Source organism: Oryx dammah, unplaced genomic scaffold (assembly GCF_014754425.2).
Source record: "Oryx dammah isolate SB20612 unplaced genomic scaffold, SCBI_Odam_1.1 HiC_scaffold_29, whole genome shotgun sequence".
Classification (NCBI taxonomy): domain Eukaryota; kingdom Metazoa; phylum Chordata; class Mammalia; order Artiodactyla; family Bovidae; genus Oryx; species Oryx dammah.
In genome coordinates, this window is record NW_024070213.1 from 36,103,670 (window position 1) to 36,120,692 (window position 17,023).

The 17,023-nt window shown below is 39.7% G+C and overlaps 1 protein-coding gene across 1 annotated transcript in view; it reads left to right on the forward strand.

Moving 5' to 3' along the window:
* Positions 1 to 10,975: 10,975 nt before the first annotated feature.
* Positions 10,976 to 17,023, forward strand: part of STK38L (serine/threonine kinase 38 like) — a 77,659-nt gene continuing 71,611 nt past the window's right edge. The window contains exons 1-2 of the mRNA XM_040234601.1: positions 10,976 to 11,076; positions 16,581 to 16,656. The gene's annotated coding sequence lies outside the window, so the exon portion shown is untranslated. The remainder of the gene's footprint in view (positions 11,077 to 16,580; positions 16,657 to 17,023) is intronic.

The following is a 17,023-nucleotide window of genomic DNA, read 5'->3' on the forward strand; positions in this document are numbered from 1 at the left end:
AAAAAAAATCTCCTCTAAACCTTCTTAGTTTCCAGATTTTTCTGAGAGCTGATATTATCTCCAAAGAGTTCCTCTTTACAATTCGAATAGATTTTGAAGCAGTCATAATCACTTATAAAGAAATCAACTTTAAAAAAAAGATACTCTATATTTAATGGTCTAATAAATTAAAAAGGAAGCACTAAATAAAGTATAGGAACTTTATACTTGGGGCAGATCCAAAAACCAAAAAGGTTATCTATTTATTTAAAATTAATATTTATTTATTTTAAATATTATTATTTTAAAAATATTATTAAATATTTATTTAAAAACCAGAGTGATACCATTAAAATTCTTTTTAAAACTGGAAAGTGATTGCTTTATAAAGGTATAATAATTTTAAGTACTAGATTCACAGAACATGAATAGACACTCTAAACAAAGTGACTACATTAACTTCCCAGAATGTATTCAAATTATTTTAATTTTCATTAGACTGCCTACATTAAGCATGATTTTTTTTTTATAAGTTGAATTCCACTATTGTCATGAAAAACAGTCTTTGGAGGGATATTCTTTCTCTTACTTGAGAAGATAAAAATTTTAGGATTCAGTCCTAAAATTAAGAATGGGAAAGGCAATGAGATTGAAGAAAAAAAAAAAAACTCTACTTTTTAGTTTTAAAAATAAAATAAAAAAAAATAGGGTATTATACAATGTGAGTAGATTTCTAATGTGAATGAATGTCACAAGAGACTGAAGAGACCAAGGAGAAGTTATTTTTTCTGTTCTAATTTGATGTTTTAAAAATTGAAATTGCATCAAATATATATTATTACAAAATATTATATAGTATCTTGCATTTTTCTTTTGTAAAGAGCTTAACTATCAGTGTTTCTTTAAGACATGGAGAAAGGGACTCAAGTAACACCCAGTATTTGAACAGTGTTTTTCACACATACAGTATGTAGGTCATTAATATTAATACTGCTGACAAACATTCCTGTTTTTTTCTCCTTCCCAGGATATCTTCTTTTTTTTAGAACATTTTTTGGGCCACACTATGTGACATAAGGGATGACACCAGCCTTATGGCAGAAAGTGAAGAACTAAAGAGCCTCTTGATGAAAGTGAAAGAGGAGTGTGAAAAATTTGGCTTAAATCTCAACATTCAGAAAACTAAGATCATGGCATCAGGTTCTATTACTTCATGGCAAATAGATGCGGAGACAATGAAATAGTGACAGACTGTATTTTGGGGGGCTCTAAAATCACTGCAGATGGTGACTGCAGCCATGATATTAAAACACGCTTGCTCCTTGGAAGAAAAGATATGATCATGGCACCCCACTCCAGTACTCTTGCCTGGAAAATCCCATGGATGGAGGGGCCTGGTGGGCTACAGTCGAGGGGGTCGCGAAGAGTTGGACACGACTGAGCGCCTTCACTTTCACTTTTCACTTTCATGCATTGGAGAAGGAAATGGCAACCCACTCCAGTGTTCTTGCCTTAGAATCCCAGGGACGGGGAAGCCTGGTGGGCTGCTGTCTATGGGGTTGCACAGAGTCAGACACGACTGCAGAGACTTAGCAGCAACAGAAGCAGCAGACAGCATATTAAAAGGCAGAGACATTACTTTGCCAGCAAAGGTCCATCTAGTCAAAGCTATGGTTTTTCCAGTAATCAAGTATGGATATTAGAGTTGGACTATAAAGAAAGCTGAGTGATGAAGAATTGATGCTTTTGAGCTGTGGTACTGGAGAAGACTCTTGAGAGTCCCTTGGACTGCAAGGAGATCAAAGCAGCCAATCCCAAAGGAAATCAGTCCTGAATATTCATTGGAAGGACTGATGTTGAAGCTGAAACTCCAATACTTTGGCCACCTGATGCAAAGAACTGACTCATTGGAAAAGACCCTGATGCTGAGAACGATTGAAGGCAGGAGAAGGGGATGACAGAGGATGAGATGGTTGGATGGCATCACCAACTCAATGGACATGAGTTTGAGTAATGTCCGGGAGTTGGTGATGGGCAGAGAAGCCTGGCATGCTGCAGTCCATAGGGTTGCAAAGAGTTGGACACGACTGAGTGACTGAACTGATATGACATGCAGGATCTTATTTCCCCACACAGGTATAGAACCCATGCTCACTGCACTAGAAAGGTGGAGTGTCAGAGATGTCTCCTTCCTAGAATATGAGGAGATTGTACCTCTTGGCTTTCTTTTATTTGCATTGGGGCCATCCAACTACTTCTGGTCAATCAGTGGGTTGTAAGCAGAAGTCTCTACTTGAGACCCTTCCGTCTTGTCTTTTCCTTCTGGCATAAAAATTAGCAATGTTCAAGATGATAGCTGCTGCATTGGTTTGGAACCCTGAGAAATCCTGATGAGAAAGCCTTATTGCTGGCCTGAACTGGGCATGAAACACTAGTAATAAATAAATCTTCACCATTTTAAGCCACTAAAATTCTCTGATTGTTATCACAGCATCACTTTGTCTCATCTTATGTATGCACTGTTTCCTATTTCACAGATGGAAAATCCACTCTATCTCTATTAGTATCAGAAATCTGTAAAAGTTAATAGAGAAGAGACACAAATCAAAGCAAGAAAGGTCTGACAAGGACTTCCTCTCTCTTCATGGATGTAAATATCACCAAAAGTCTTTTGTAGATGCAGAGAATTCATTTGATTTGAAGTTGACAAAAGTAAGAGGGTTTCATTCTGAAACATGCATTTTTGTTAATTATTAGTATTAGCAAGGATAATAAAGACAGCTACCTTGAACTGAGAGTGAATATGTTCTGAGTTCTATAATAGATGTTTATTTTATCTCATTTAATTTCATTTAATCCTAAAAGGTAGCTATTACTAAACTAGATCTATCTTCAGTATTTTTTCCATTATGGCAATGGTATTGTATGGTTCACAAAGTACTTTTATTAAAAAATATTTTGCTGCAAATACCCTGTTGCTATTCTCCCATCTTACAAATGAGGAAAAAGGACATTTTTGATCTGTGCAAGGTCATACAGTAGTAAGAGAACCTGGTTTTTGGAATACAAACCAGTCTGATTTTTCTGTTAGAGGAGTAATAAATAAAATGCAAAGACATGGGTTGCATTATGTGAGTGTTCAGTCATGTCCAACTCCTCATGATCCCATGGACTGTAGCCTGCCAGGCTCTTCTGTCCACGGAATTTTTCAGGTAAGAATACTGGAGCAGGTTGCCATTTTATAATCCAGGGGGATCTTTCAGACCCAGGGATCGAATCTATGCATCCACCATCTCCTGCATTGGCAGGTAGATTCTTTACCATTTCAGTTAGATGTAGTATATTTCTACCTTCCCTTTATGCTTTTCTTTGGGTTTTTTTTAATTTACATAGGTGCGTTTAACTTTGGGAGAGAAATAGCCTAAACTTGGAATGCTTTAAACCCTAGGTGATAAATAGTTTGCAATTTAGTCAAGCCAGCTAAAAATTAAAGTATAAATCAATTAGAAGTCATTGTTTCCAGGTTTATAAAGTATTTTTCAGAAGGCAGTCTGGTGAGAGTTCTGAATGGATTGTCATGTGTTTGACTAAATGGTCCAGTGAAAGTCCCTTGAAGCTTGTAGAAAAGAGACTTTATTTTCAAATAGACAAACCTGAATTGCATTTAGCTTGTCTGGGCAAGAGCCCCTTTGAAAACCTTGGCTATGAGAAAAGAAGCCAGGGGTCAAGCACTCTTCATGTCAAACTGGAAAGGTCCATTCACTTTTTTTTGGTAAATCCTATCTACTTTCTATCTTTTCCAAAGCAGAAAAATTAATGTCTTCCTGTCAGGACACTCTTCCAAGCAGACTGAGAAGCACCTATTCTCTCTCTCCTTAAAGAAAAATTAATTGGCATAACATTATATATCATAATCTTTTTTTCATAATCACAACACTTAAAGCTTTTATTTTACTGTTTTTCTTTCAGTCTTTAAAAATTTATATATATATATATATATATATATATATATATAATATATGGAATGTGTGTATTATGAATGTATGTGTTTATGTGCTCAGTCACTCAGTTGTGTCCAACTCTTTGCAGCCTCACAGACTGTAATCCGACAGGCTTCTCTGTCCATGGCATTTTCCCAGCCAGAATACTGGAGCGGGTTGCCATTTTCTACTCCAGAGGATCTTCCCGACCCAGGGATCAAACTCGCATGTCTTATGTCTCCTGCATTAGCAGGTGGGTTCTTTATCACTAGCACCACATGGGAAGCCCATATTATTAATATATACATATATTGTTTTTCAAATAATTTTTATGTAAAAGCTGTTAGACTGTTGGTAACATGCTTTAGAACTCCCAAACCTAACAATATATTCTGAACATCTTTCTATGTTATTAACCATTTATCTACATACAATTTTAAACAAATATATGCTATTACATCGTACAGATCTACCTTCATTTATTACACTAATCCCTATCTTTAGATATTTAGATTAGTTCCAACTTTTCACAATTATGAATACATAATGCTGAGACATATTTCTGTCCATATATATGCATGTAGGCAGTTGTGGTCTTAATTCCACTTAAAGGATGGGGTTTATCATCATACTAGTGGGCTTCCCAGGTGGAACTAGTGGTAAAGAATCTGCCTGCCAATGCAGGAGACCTAATTGTCACGAATTTGCTCCTTGGGTCAAGAAGACCCCCTGGAGAAGGGCAAGGCAATCCATTCCAGTATTCTTGCCTGGAGAATCCTATGGACTGAGGAGCCTGGTGGGCTAGAGTCCATAGTGCCACAGAGAGTCAGATATGACTGAAGCAACTTAGCATGCATGCAGTACTCACAGTTAATAGTCACTGAACATGTTGTAAACAGGTAAGTACTTCAAACTAGTTTCTCTGTCTCCAAATTTCATGCTTTTGCTTTTGCTTAGTAGTGCTTCTTTGATCCACTATTAGGAATCTGGGTTGCTGGCTTTGCTACTTGCTACTGGGTGACCTTAGGTAAGTTATTAGAGCTCTTTGAGCCTCAGTTTCATCATCTATAAATTGGTGATAATACCTAACTCACCAACTTATTATAAAGATTACAATACAAGCAGAGAGAATAATGCTTGGCACACAGGAAAAAAAAAACCTCAATAAATATGAACTACTTTTCTTTGTCTATCCATAAAGCTAATGAGGAATTAACATTGCTCATACTCACACAGAACGAAGTGTTCAGCCAGCTTGTCTTGATAGCCTCTTGCTCTCTTTTCTTTTTTTTTAAATGTATTATTTATTTGTCTTTTGGTTGCACTGGGTCCTTGAAGCTGTGAGTGGGCTTTTTGGCTGCACTAGGTCCTTGAAATTGCAAGTGGGCTTTCTTTAGTTTCAACAAGCAAGGGCTACTCTCTCGTTGTCTGTAGGCTTCTCACTATGGTGGTTTCTCTGGTAGCTGAGCACAAGCTGTAGGCTTGAGGGCTTCAGTAGTTGTGGTGCACGAGCTTAGATGCCCTGCAGCATGTGGAATCTTCCCAGACCAGGGGTCAAACCCCTGCATTAGCAGGCAGACTCTTAGCCACTGGACCACCAGGAAAATCCTCTTTTTCATCATAATTTTTAATGCTTAAAAAAATCTCCATATCAGCAGTTATATCTCTATTATCATCCTTTTACTAGCTGTGTCTCCCCTGGATTCAGTTCAGTTCACTCAGTCATATCCAGCTCTTTGTGACCCCATGGACTGCATGCAGCATGCCAGGCTTTCCTGTTTATCACCAACTCCCAGAGCTTGCTTAAACTCATGTCCATTGAGTTGGTGACGCTATTCAGCCATCTCATCCTCTGTTGTCCTCTTCTCCCACTGGATTAGTTTTGCCAAAGATTTTCCCTATTTCCTTATTTCTTTGACTTTTCAAAGAATTACCTTATTGGTCAACTTCAAACATTTTTTTTGTTTTGTTTTGTGTTACATTAATTTCTGCCTTTATATTTTAGAATTGTATTTGAATTTGTTAATCTTAATAAATTACATCTATTTGAAAAATGGAGTTATATATGGGAGAAATTATGTATTTGATCTATAATACTTGGTACACATAAGGGCCAGGACATCTGGAAGGGATTCTGCTGTAATCTTAACATTCTTCTACTTTTGTTGAATTTATTTTGTTTTCTTTTTCAACTCGTTTCCTGAGTTGAAAGTTTGGTTCATTTGTCTGTACATTTTTGTGTTTTCTGTTCAATGCATTTAAAGCACCAAGTTTAAATACTACTTAGACCATATCCCACTGATGCAAAGCTGCGTACACAGGAAAACAACTTTTCTCTTTCTATGTTTTCTATGTGGAAGGGTTTTACTAATAGCTTCCTTCTGTTACCATTTACTACTGTCATTTGGCATTCTTTGGTTATTTACTACATGGTAGGTCTAGGAGAGCAAAAGTAATACTAAATTTCACACACTGAAAACAAAGATCAGATGAATTCTGGGTGCCAAAAAGGTTTTCACTGTGATTTTTCTCTGTGGGCTACAATTTTAGTTTGTCTGTCCACATTTGGTGTAATTTAAAGAAGAAGGAATAAGTGAAAGATAGGGGATAAAAATTCATATTCAACTATAGGCTACTAAATTTAGCAATGACCATGGTGTGTATCTGTTACCTGTATTACCTGAACTTTAATTATGATTGATAATAAGAGAGTTGATAAGAGTTTTGGAAAGTCCTACCAAAATATGTTATTTAGGCCAACAGTTCTCAATCTGGGTCTGTGAACTTTAATGAAAAATAAATATACAAATCTTATATACATATATATATATAAACATAGGCATTAATAATACATATGCATCAATGTATTTTTTCACTAATCTTTAATTGAAAATGATCATTTCTTCCATTATGAATATACTCAGCAAATCATAGTAATGTTAGAAATCTTTGACTTTGTTCCCAATAGAAATCATGCATATTTTCTACCTCATTAAGTTGGTACAAATATCTCAAAACATTGTTTATGTATATCACTACTGCAAAATTACTGTAGGTATTGATCTTGTTATTTGATGCATTAATAAAGAAGCAAATATATAACTATTTTTATCTATGGCTGTGTAATAAATTACCCCTGGCCCAAATTAATGGCTTAAAAAATGAATACATATTATTTCACAGTGTCTGCGGGGTAGGAATCTTGCAAGACGTTGCTGTGTATGTTGCCTAAGAGTCCTTTACCAGGCTGCAGTCATCTTGAAGTTCCACTGGGATAGAGTCTGCTTCTATGTGGTTGCGGGCAGGATTCAGTCCCTCACAGGCTGTCGGACTGGGTGCCCCAATTCCTAAGTGTCTGTTGACTGGAGACTTTGCTCTGTGTTTGCTGTGAGGCCCTCTTCACAAGACAGGGCAGAGCATGACAGCTATTTTCATTAGAGCGAGTAAGAAATGGAGCAAGAGAGGATGAATAAGATGGAAGCCAGAGTTCTTTGTAACCCAATTGTGGAGGTGACAGCTCATCATTTTTGCTGTATTCTCCTTTGCAAAACCAAGTCACTAGGTCCAGTCCACACTTAAGGGGGTTGTGCAAGATAGGAATACCAAAAGGTGAGGATTATTAAGAGTCATCTTAGAAGCTGCCTACATCAGTTCAGTTCAGTTGCTCAGTCGTGTCCGACTCTTTGCGACCCCATGAATCGCAGCACGCCAGGCCTCCGTGTTCATCACCATCTCCCAGAATTCACTCAGACTCACGTCCATCGAGTCCATGATGCCATCCAGCCACCTCATCCTCGGTCATCCCCTTCTCCTCCTGCCCCCAATCCCTCCCAACATCAGAGTCTTTTCCAATGAGTCAACTCTTCGCATGAGGTGGCCAAAGTACTGGAGTTTCAGCTTTAGCATCATTCCTTCCAAAAAAATCCCAGGGTTGATCTCCTTCAGAATGTACTGGTTGGATCTCCTTGCAGTTCAAGGGACCCTCAAGAATCTTCTCCAACACCGCAGTTCAAAAGCATCAATTCTTTGGTGCTCATCCTTCTTCACAGTCCAACTCTCACATCCACACATGACCACAGGAAAAACCTTAGCCTTGACTAGACGGACCTTAGTCGGCAAAGTAATGTCTCTGCTTTTGAATATGCTATCTAGGTTGGTCATAACTTTTCTTCCAAGGAGTAAGCGTCTTTTAACTTCATGGCTGCAGTCACCATCTGCAGTGATTTTGGAGCCCCCCAAAATAAAGTCTGACACTCTTTCCACTGTTTCCCCATCTATTTCCCAATAAGTGATGGGACTGGATGCCATGATCTTCGTTTTCTGAATGCTGAGCTTTAAGCCAACTTTTTCACTCTCCTCTTTCACTTTAATCAAGAGGCTTTTTAGCTCCTCTTCACTTTCTGCCACAAGGGTGGTGTCATCTGCATATCTGAGGTGATTGATATTTCTCCTGGCAATCTTGATTCCAGCCTGTGTTTCTTCCAGTCCAGCGTTTCTCATGATGTACTCTGCATAGAAGTTAAATAAGCAGGGTGACAATATACAGCCTTGACGTACTCCTTTTCCTATTTGGAACCAGTCTGTCGTTCCATGTCCAGTTCTAACTGTTGCTTCCTGACCTGCATACAGATTCCTCAAGAGGCAGGTTAGGTGGTCTGGTATTCCCATCTCTTTCAGAATTTTCCACAGTTTACTGTGATCTACACAGTCAAAGGCTTTGGCATAGTCAATAAAGCAGAAATAGATGTTTTTCTCGAACTCTCTTGCTTTTTCCATGATCCAGCGGATGTTGGCAATTTGATCTCTGGTTCCTCTGCCTTTTCTAAAACCAGCTTGAACATCAGGGAGTTCACGGTTCATGTATTGCTGAATCCTGGCTGTTTCAAGTGCTGCACTCAATATGCTGCCTACATCAGAACTATATAAAAAACTCAGTTTTAGTATTTTAATAACTTTACATTAATGTAATCAATTTCCTTTATATCCTAGGTAGCTTATTTTATGCATTTAAAAACACTATTCTGAAAAAGAGTCCATAGATTTCATCAAAATTCCAAAAGGGCACTTGGCTCTAATTTGATTCAGGTCAGGTACATTCAACACCTAGGGGAATTTGTTAGGAATGCCTTCAGTTTAGAAACTAGCCTGCCTCGTGTTATCTTAGTCTGATACCCTAGACTAGTTCATATCTCTTAGTGCCATGAAAATAGCATGGCACATTTGAAAACATAAGTTTGCTAGAGAATACCCCATAAACTGTTCTCAGTCCTCAGTTCAGTTCAGTTGCTTAGTCATGTCTGACTCTTTGTGACCCGGTGAATTGCAGCACACCACGCCTCCCTGTCCATCACCAACTCCTGGAGTTCACTCAGACTCGCGTCCATCGAGTCAGTGATGCCATCCAGCCATCTCATCCTCGGTCATCCCCTTCTCCTCCTGCCCCCAATCCCTCCCAGCATCAAAGTCTTTTCCAATGAGTCAACTCTTTGCACGAGGTGGCCAAAGTACTGGAGCTTCAGCTTTAGCATCATTCCTTCCAAAGAAATCCCAGGGCTGGTCTCCTTCAGAATGGACTGGTTGGATCTCCTTGCAGTCCAAGGGACTCTCAAGAGTCTTCTCCAACAGCACAGTTCAAAAGCATCAATTTTTCGGCGCTCAGCCTTCTTCACAGTCCAACTCTCACATCCATACATGACCACAGGAAAAACCATAGCCTTGACTAGACGGACCTTAGTCGGCAAATTAATGTCTCTGCTTTTGAATATGTTCTCAGTCCTACTCACCTGAATTAATATGTGTGTGGTGGAGGGAGAGAGGTGTATAGTCCTCTGTCAAGCGTGTTTGATCACAATTAAACTTCTAATGCTTGCATATGGCAACCGTCATTTGAGCCTCAAAATCACCATGATATAGAAGGAACTGATTTCTCCAAGAACACACTAATTACCAGATCACATAGTGCTTTTTCCAACAATCAAGCTACGTATGAGAGAGAAGAGAGTGTAAAAAAGAGAGAGAAGTGATGTTAAGATTCTTTCCTAAGTCTTTCCTATGTTTCACCTGCTCTGGGCAAAACTAAAGATAATGGTTGTCATCTCTGAATTACATTTTCTGCAAGCACAGTGCTAGCTTTGTATATTGTCTTAACAGTCTAAAGTAAATCTTATTTTATAAAATCTCCAATATTCAGATAGAAGATAATTTGTTAACGATAATTGGGGACAATTTTCTTATTTGATTTGCTCAATAAAAACTCAAATGCATCACCTTCCCAAAGCCATCCTTTCTGAGTCATAGTACAGGTGATTTTCCTCATAGTTCTCTGATCCTAAACAAGCAGCAGCCCAGTACCATCAGTTATTTTAGATTTTCCAAGATGATGCAAACAAATTTTTCATGAATGCTGCAAGTTTTTTTTTTTTTTTTTTTTTTTTTGTAGCTTTTCCAAATGTGAATTCCTCTCAGGTCTCTACAATCGTCATGATGGAAAAGGAAAAGGGTCAAGGAACACTGAGTTAAGAACTAGTTAGGCAACTGTGATCAGCCAATCCATTTTTGTTGACCACATTTTCCTACTCTGCAAAAGGTTCCAAAAAAATAATAGAAATGATCTCTAAGCTCCCTTTTAACACTCACTTTGCATTGTGAAGCATCAAGAAAAACTCTGGCGACCTGTAGGACACGTGACCAATGTGGCAACACCCCGGGTCACTCAAGAGTGGCCTGAGCTAGCTTTCAGCAGAGAAGAGGGAGGTGAGGTGAGGCTGATGAGGAAGGAAGGCGGTGACTCTTGGAACAACTCTTTCAGGGCCAGTCAGGAATTTACCGGGCGCAGGTGGGTGGTGTGTGTGTGTGTCGGGGGGTGCCTGCGTTGACGACAGAAGGCTACTTCCGGCTGTGGTGCGTATGACGTCAGGGACCGGCCGTGTCTCCTAGAAGCGGAGGAGAAGGGCTCGCGAGAGTTCAGGGAGGCCGCCCCGAGATTCCGGCGCCGCGGCGGCGGGTCCCACCTCCCGGGGGCGGGGCGAGGGCGGAGCGGGCAGAGGGAGCCTACGGTCGCCGGGCCGGCTGCGGTCCGTGCGGAGGCTGAGCCGGCCGCGGGCGCGACCGGAGGCAGGTGAGTGCGCTGATGCGGTGCTTCTTCGCGGAGGAGGCTAGGGGTACTGCTTGCCTCTCCGGCCCCAACTCTGAGAGCCGGATCAGGAGATCTTATGTGTCTTAGGGTGTCCAGGGAAAGCCGGGCTGATTTCGAGGCTGGAAATATCTCCGGTGAAGCTCCGGTGACGGCCTTGGCCCTCTTGTTCCTTGGGGTGATAGTGGCCCCGGGTGTCCGGAGAGGTGGCCTGTGGCCCGGGGAGGAGTCTTTGTCCTTCTAGGCTCCTTTGGCCTCTCCCCTCCGCGGTCCCGGAGCCCCGGGCTCTCTGTCCCTGCCTGGGCTTCATAAACAATAACAAATGTCGTGAGGACCTTCCCCTGTATCCCCTGCTCGCCTGTCCCGTGCCCTCCAGCCGATGCCAGCGAGGGGAAGGATTCTGGGCATGGCTCTTAGATTGTGGGGGCTGTTTGTGTACCATTCCTAAAAACTGATGCGTCAGATTCCTAAACATTTCTCAAATAGACACAGTAAAAGCCGTCCAGCTCCCAGAAGCCAAGGAGTGTTTAAAGCCGGTCTCTCAAAATCGGACCCTACCGGTGGAATCCTAGCCCCTTCTTTTCACCATCATTTTCTCCCACTCCCTTTTTTTCACCTTTACTACGAGGGGACGAACGAGTGGTTGTTTGGTATGGGTAAAAATAGGGGAGGTTGTGTCCGATGGAGGAAGGAAACATTTCACCCTTAAAAGTTGCCAGGTAGAGAGCAAAAGAACTAACTTTATTTTCAAAATCGGTGGCCTCCCGTTTACTGATACTACTTTTGTTTTATGAGACCGCTTTTCGAATTGTGGATTTGGAGGAAAGACTTAAAAAGAAATGGGGAGGGGGCGGGGAGAGCTGGTGGTGCAGGGAGTAGTGGATGGTCCAGAAAGTATGATGCTGGTGTTCCTCGCTTGATAAAATGCAGAGCCAACGCTCCTGTCTATTTCACGCAACTTGGATAAGTTTTGATAGAAGCCAATTGCTTGGAAAAGGTGGCCTGAGTATTAGCTTTAATACTACTAAAATCTGAGGAAACAGCTTTAAGTGTTTCAGTTATGACTCCTAGCTGTAAGCTGGGAGTGAGACTTGGTCTTTCAGGGGCTGTGAGTGGGGGACGAGGTTAGGCCTTAATACTTGCCAGGTCTCCTTACTTTAAGGCAGGGTTTATTGTTGTTTAAGCCCAGTTTTGCTTACTGAAGGCAGGTTTTTGAAAGTTCTTTGTCTCGGTCATAAATGTCTGTAAGATACTGGAAGCCTCTTTGTGTTTGGTTTTTCTTTGAATGCCTCAGGATATATAAAACAATTAAGTTTATTATACTGTCTATCCAGCAGCTGAGAGGTATTGTATGTGAATTGACCATTCTTGTGACTATGTGAGGGGAGAGAAATTCGTCCAAAATAGGATGTTAAATTATGATGACATTTGTTCATTGCATAGAATCGTCAAAGTACCTTTCTGTAAAAGATTCTGATCTCAGAGGAAGTACAATGGATAAAAAAATTTTTTTTTTAATTTGTTTAATCTGGCTTAGCATTTATGGTCTTCTCCTTGTTAAGATGGCTAATAACATTCCCCGTTTACTTGGGATATGTTTAGAATGAGAAACAAATTGGGTGTTGTCTTTGTAATCCTTTGGAAGCCCCTGCCCCTGGGGAATGAAAAAAAAATTAGAAAAACCACATTAAATGAGTGCAATTCTTCTTTAGCCTTTTGTTTTTGAGTTTCATTTTAAATAAATCATAGAGTGGAGACCAGAAATATTTGTGCAAATAAGGTGTCCTCAACAGTTTTTATGCTGAAAAAATTAATTTCTAAAGGTAACACGCGTTTAACAAAGGAAGAATCGTAGTTTGTAGAAAGGGATAATAAAGCAGCAGCCTCAATTCAGCCATTTGTTCTCAGGAAAGTTCTGTCCTCTCAAAGTTAGGGCTGCAGCATCATGTTAGCAAAGTTGGATAACACTTTAGATAGTGTTTTCCCAGTGATCTGGGATAAGTTGGATGCTCTTTTGCATGTGTGTGGCACTTTTTTGAGAGATGGAAAAGGGCACAAATCAAAGCCAGAAAGTTTTGCATCTCAATGTAATGTGAAAATGATTTTATTTTACATGAACAATAGAGGGTGAATCAGGCAAGCATATTGTCATCTAGCAACCCCAAGATTATGTTAAAATTAGCAGATGGGTAAGTTATGATTAGGTTGACTTGACGTATGTGGAAATTATGCTACTGTATTTTTATATTAAAAACACCATAGACTTTTTGAATGAAATAATGAGAGAGCTTTTAAAGCATAAGAAATTTTAAAAAATAATTTAAAAAGATAACCTTGGTCAGTAGTTAAAAGATATTAAGTGAATCCTTCTTCCCTACCTCCCAAATTTTTGTTTAAGTCTTAAGAGAGTGTTGACCTAGGTATGTCCGGTACTGATGTGTGCTAATTACATAAAGCTCCTTTCTCCAGGTAAATGTTTTATAATTGATTGACACAGTATTATTGTTCAGAACCTTTAGAGAGAGGAAACTGAAGGGCAACAATGAGTAGTATTTGCTGCCCTGTGCACTCAGATGAACTGTGGTCTTTTTCTTCAGCCTGATGGGAAGAAGATATTCCCAAATAACTATAATACACAATCCATTTTGTGGGGAAGCCAAGGAGGAAGGGGTTAAATTTTACTAGACCAATTAAAGAAGGCTTTCATCAGGGAAAGGCATTTGTGTAGATGAGTGAGATGATCTAGTCATATGATAATCATCATAAGCAAACACTTTATATAATGCTGCTTGCTCCTAAGATGTTATCATGCTAATCTACCTCAGTTTAATCCTTCCAGCAACTGTGGAGTGGGTGTCTTTATTCCCATTTTGCAGACAGAGTAATTGAGGTATCTAGAAAATGGTAAAGCAGGGGTTCCCACCCAAGAATTCTGACTTGTATTCCTGTGCTTAACCAGTCTCCTTGATTTTTCTCCCACTTTTGATGATGTTGGTTTGGGAAAATGTGTTCATCTGACATCTAAATTTAGGGATCTGTTTTCTAGGAAGAGCTCCAAAATGGTGAAAACCCAGGTAAATATGTTATTTTTGGCATGTTAGATACTGACTCCATTTTTAGAAATTGCTCTTGGTGCATATTAAGTGTAATCCTTGAGTGGGGTTTTGATAAATTTGATTCATTGTCTAGTAGCAGTACCCTCAAGGGTTTACAAGAGAGAAATTGTAACTATGTTAATTCCTTTGCCTAGTGGAATGTTTGAATCATTGTATATTTTGGCTTGTAATTTTTTAAAACCACTTGGCACTGGGTATTTTTTGGATTGAATTGGGAAGTTGGAATTTAGTTAATTATTGAACGTCAGTCTCAGCAGCCTTTTTTATTTTTTATTTTCACCACAGTTAAATTTATAATCAGTGAATTTGAATAGTGTTGAACAGTTGAGTCAGTGTTTTGAATATTGTTGTACATGTATAAAATGAGAGAAGTTCAGTCACTGATACTTTTATGTTAGGGCAACTTTGAAAGCTCTTTGGGCTTGTGAAATAAACGGTACTCTAGAATTGCACTGGGCCCAGTACAAGCCTACTTGGTAAATGCGTCTTTGTTGAATGAATGGTCCAACTGATTTTATTTATGAAGTTTCAGGAGTGGTTTGCACTTGTTGGTTAGGTATTGAAGTAACTTTAAATTGGATTTAAAGATAAGGGAAAAAAAATTATCATTAGACCATACCAACCATATGGATACTTAACTGTCCTTTCCTCCCAGCAAGATGCAGACCTTTGTCAGAGCGCTTATCAGCTGTACTTGTAGTATTAAGTAGAGCTCTAGGGGCACAGTTTTTATGAATGAATATAAGTATCTTCTCCTTGTGTGAGTGTGGTAGATTGTAGGAAACCTTGACAAGCTTACAACCTAATGGGAAAAAGTGGCAGAACAAAATCCAGGATTTAGAGCCCAATGTATTTATATTATTACAGTAAGACACAAATTGCAACAAAACAGATTTTTAAAAAATGTTTTTCCACACAGCCTGAATTAGTAGTGATGGCATATTATTTCCATTTATCACTGCCTGATTGACAAAATTTTGGGGATCTTCAGCCCATAATTTCAGGGAGATGCTTTTAAGTCTGCTCTGCTTTGTTATTAAAAAAGAAAAATTACACATTCCTTTAAGTACAGGTTTTATTTTGAAAGGTTATTCTCAGTAAGGAGGAGTGTGAGTTGGGCAAACTCAAAGGGAAACCAGACATACCCTCACCTCCTTGAGCAGTTACAGGTCAGATAGTGAGTTGACCGTTCATGTTGATATTGTGTAAATTCAGAAAGGCCTCGAACTTTGGCAATTTGCCTGTGGCTTATGACAGTAGTATTTGTACTGTGTTCAGCTTTTAAATTCTTAAACAAGCTCTTTGCCTTCCCCTGAATTAACCCTAGACAGGTTGACAACCCAAGTGGGTGTTGATTCTCTGGCCACCCATATGGAACATTTCCTCTTTTCCTGGTCTTTTGCTGATTCTTATTGGTTCCATGGGGCTTCCCATATTGCTCAGTGGTAAAGAATCTGCCTGCAATGCAGGAGACCTGGGTTTGATTCCTGAGTTGGGAAGATCCCATGGAGAAAGGAATGGCTACCCATTCCAGTATTCTTGCCTGGAGAATTCCATGGACAGAAGAGGAGTCTGGTGGGCTACAGTCCATGGGATCGCAAACAGATGCAGCTGAGTGGCTAACACTTTCACTTACTTTCACATCAAATCTCTGATTGGTGACATGGGTCTTAACATCCATGGGTGCAGACTTTTCACATGTTAGAGTGTTTAAGACGCTGAGCTCATATGCAAAGTCAGTGTCCATTGTTTTTCACCTTTTACAATTATTTGCTATCTCTTCATCTGCTTCAGGAGGGGATTCGATTCCTCTTCTTCCTAATTTTAGGACACTTTTACTGTTTTTGCAGTTATCAAATATGATGACGTTAATAATGATTTCCCAGGTGACCCTACTGGTAAAGAGTCTACTTGCCAATGCAGGAGATGCAAGAGATGCGAGTTCGACCCCTGGGTCAGGAAGATTCCCTGGAGGAGGAAATGGCAACCCACTTCAGTATTCCTCCCTGGAAAAATCCTATAGACAGAGAAGGCTGATGGGCTACAGTCCATGGGGTTGCATAGAGTTGGACATGACTGAGCTACTGAGCGCATGCATGCACGCGCGCACACACACACACACACACACACACACATACACACACACACACCATCTCAAAATCAATCACGATACAGCCACTTCCCCAGAATAAAAAACAAGATGGCAGAAACTGAAATGATTCTACATGATGCTGATACCATCTATTTTGGGTCAGCAGAGTTGTGGTAGCTTTGCTATGGAGCCTCACTTTCATTCTATCTATGAATATTTGGAAAATTGAAAGTTGCACATCACTAAGCACTTTTTTTTTGTCCTGTTCTCCTTCTATACAGTCGTTGCTCTTCAGCTTTTATGACTTGGAGATTTTGGCTACGCTTCTCTAGATTCTTCAGCAGTCCTGGAAGCACAGTAAGTAATTTGTGTATTTAATACGAAGAATGCTTTGTGGTAATCCATGTTTCCCAAATGTTGTCGCCCAGCAGTGGAATATAGACTTAGCCCTCTGTATTTCATCTTCCCCCCTGACATGTTCTTGGCTCCTTTTTCTTGCTGAATGTCACCAGTCAGGTTACAGGTCTAGTAATAATTTTACCAACAACAGTAATCATTTATTCGCTTAATACTTACTATGTACCAGATATAGTACTGAGTACTTCATATAAATATTATCTTATTTAATCCCACAGCAACTGTCTGAGCTGTTATCTCTAGTTACAGACAAGGAAACTGGAGCCTAGTGGGGTGAAGGGACCAGGGCCACAGGAGTAGCTGAGCA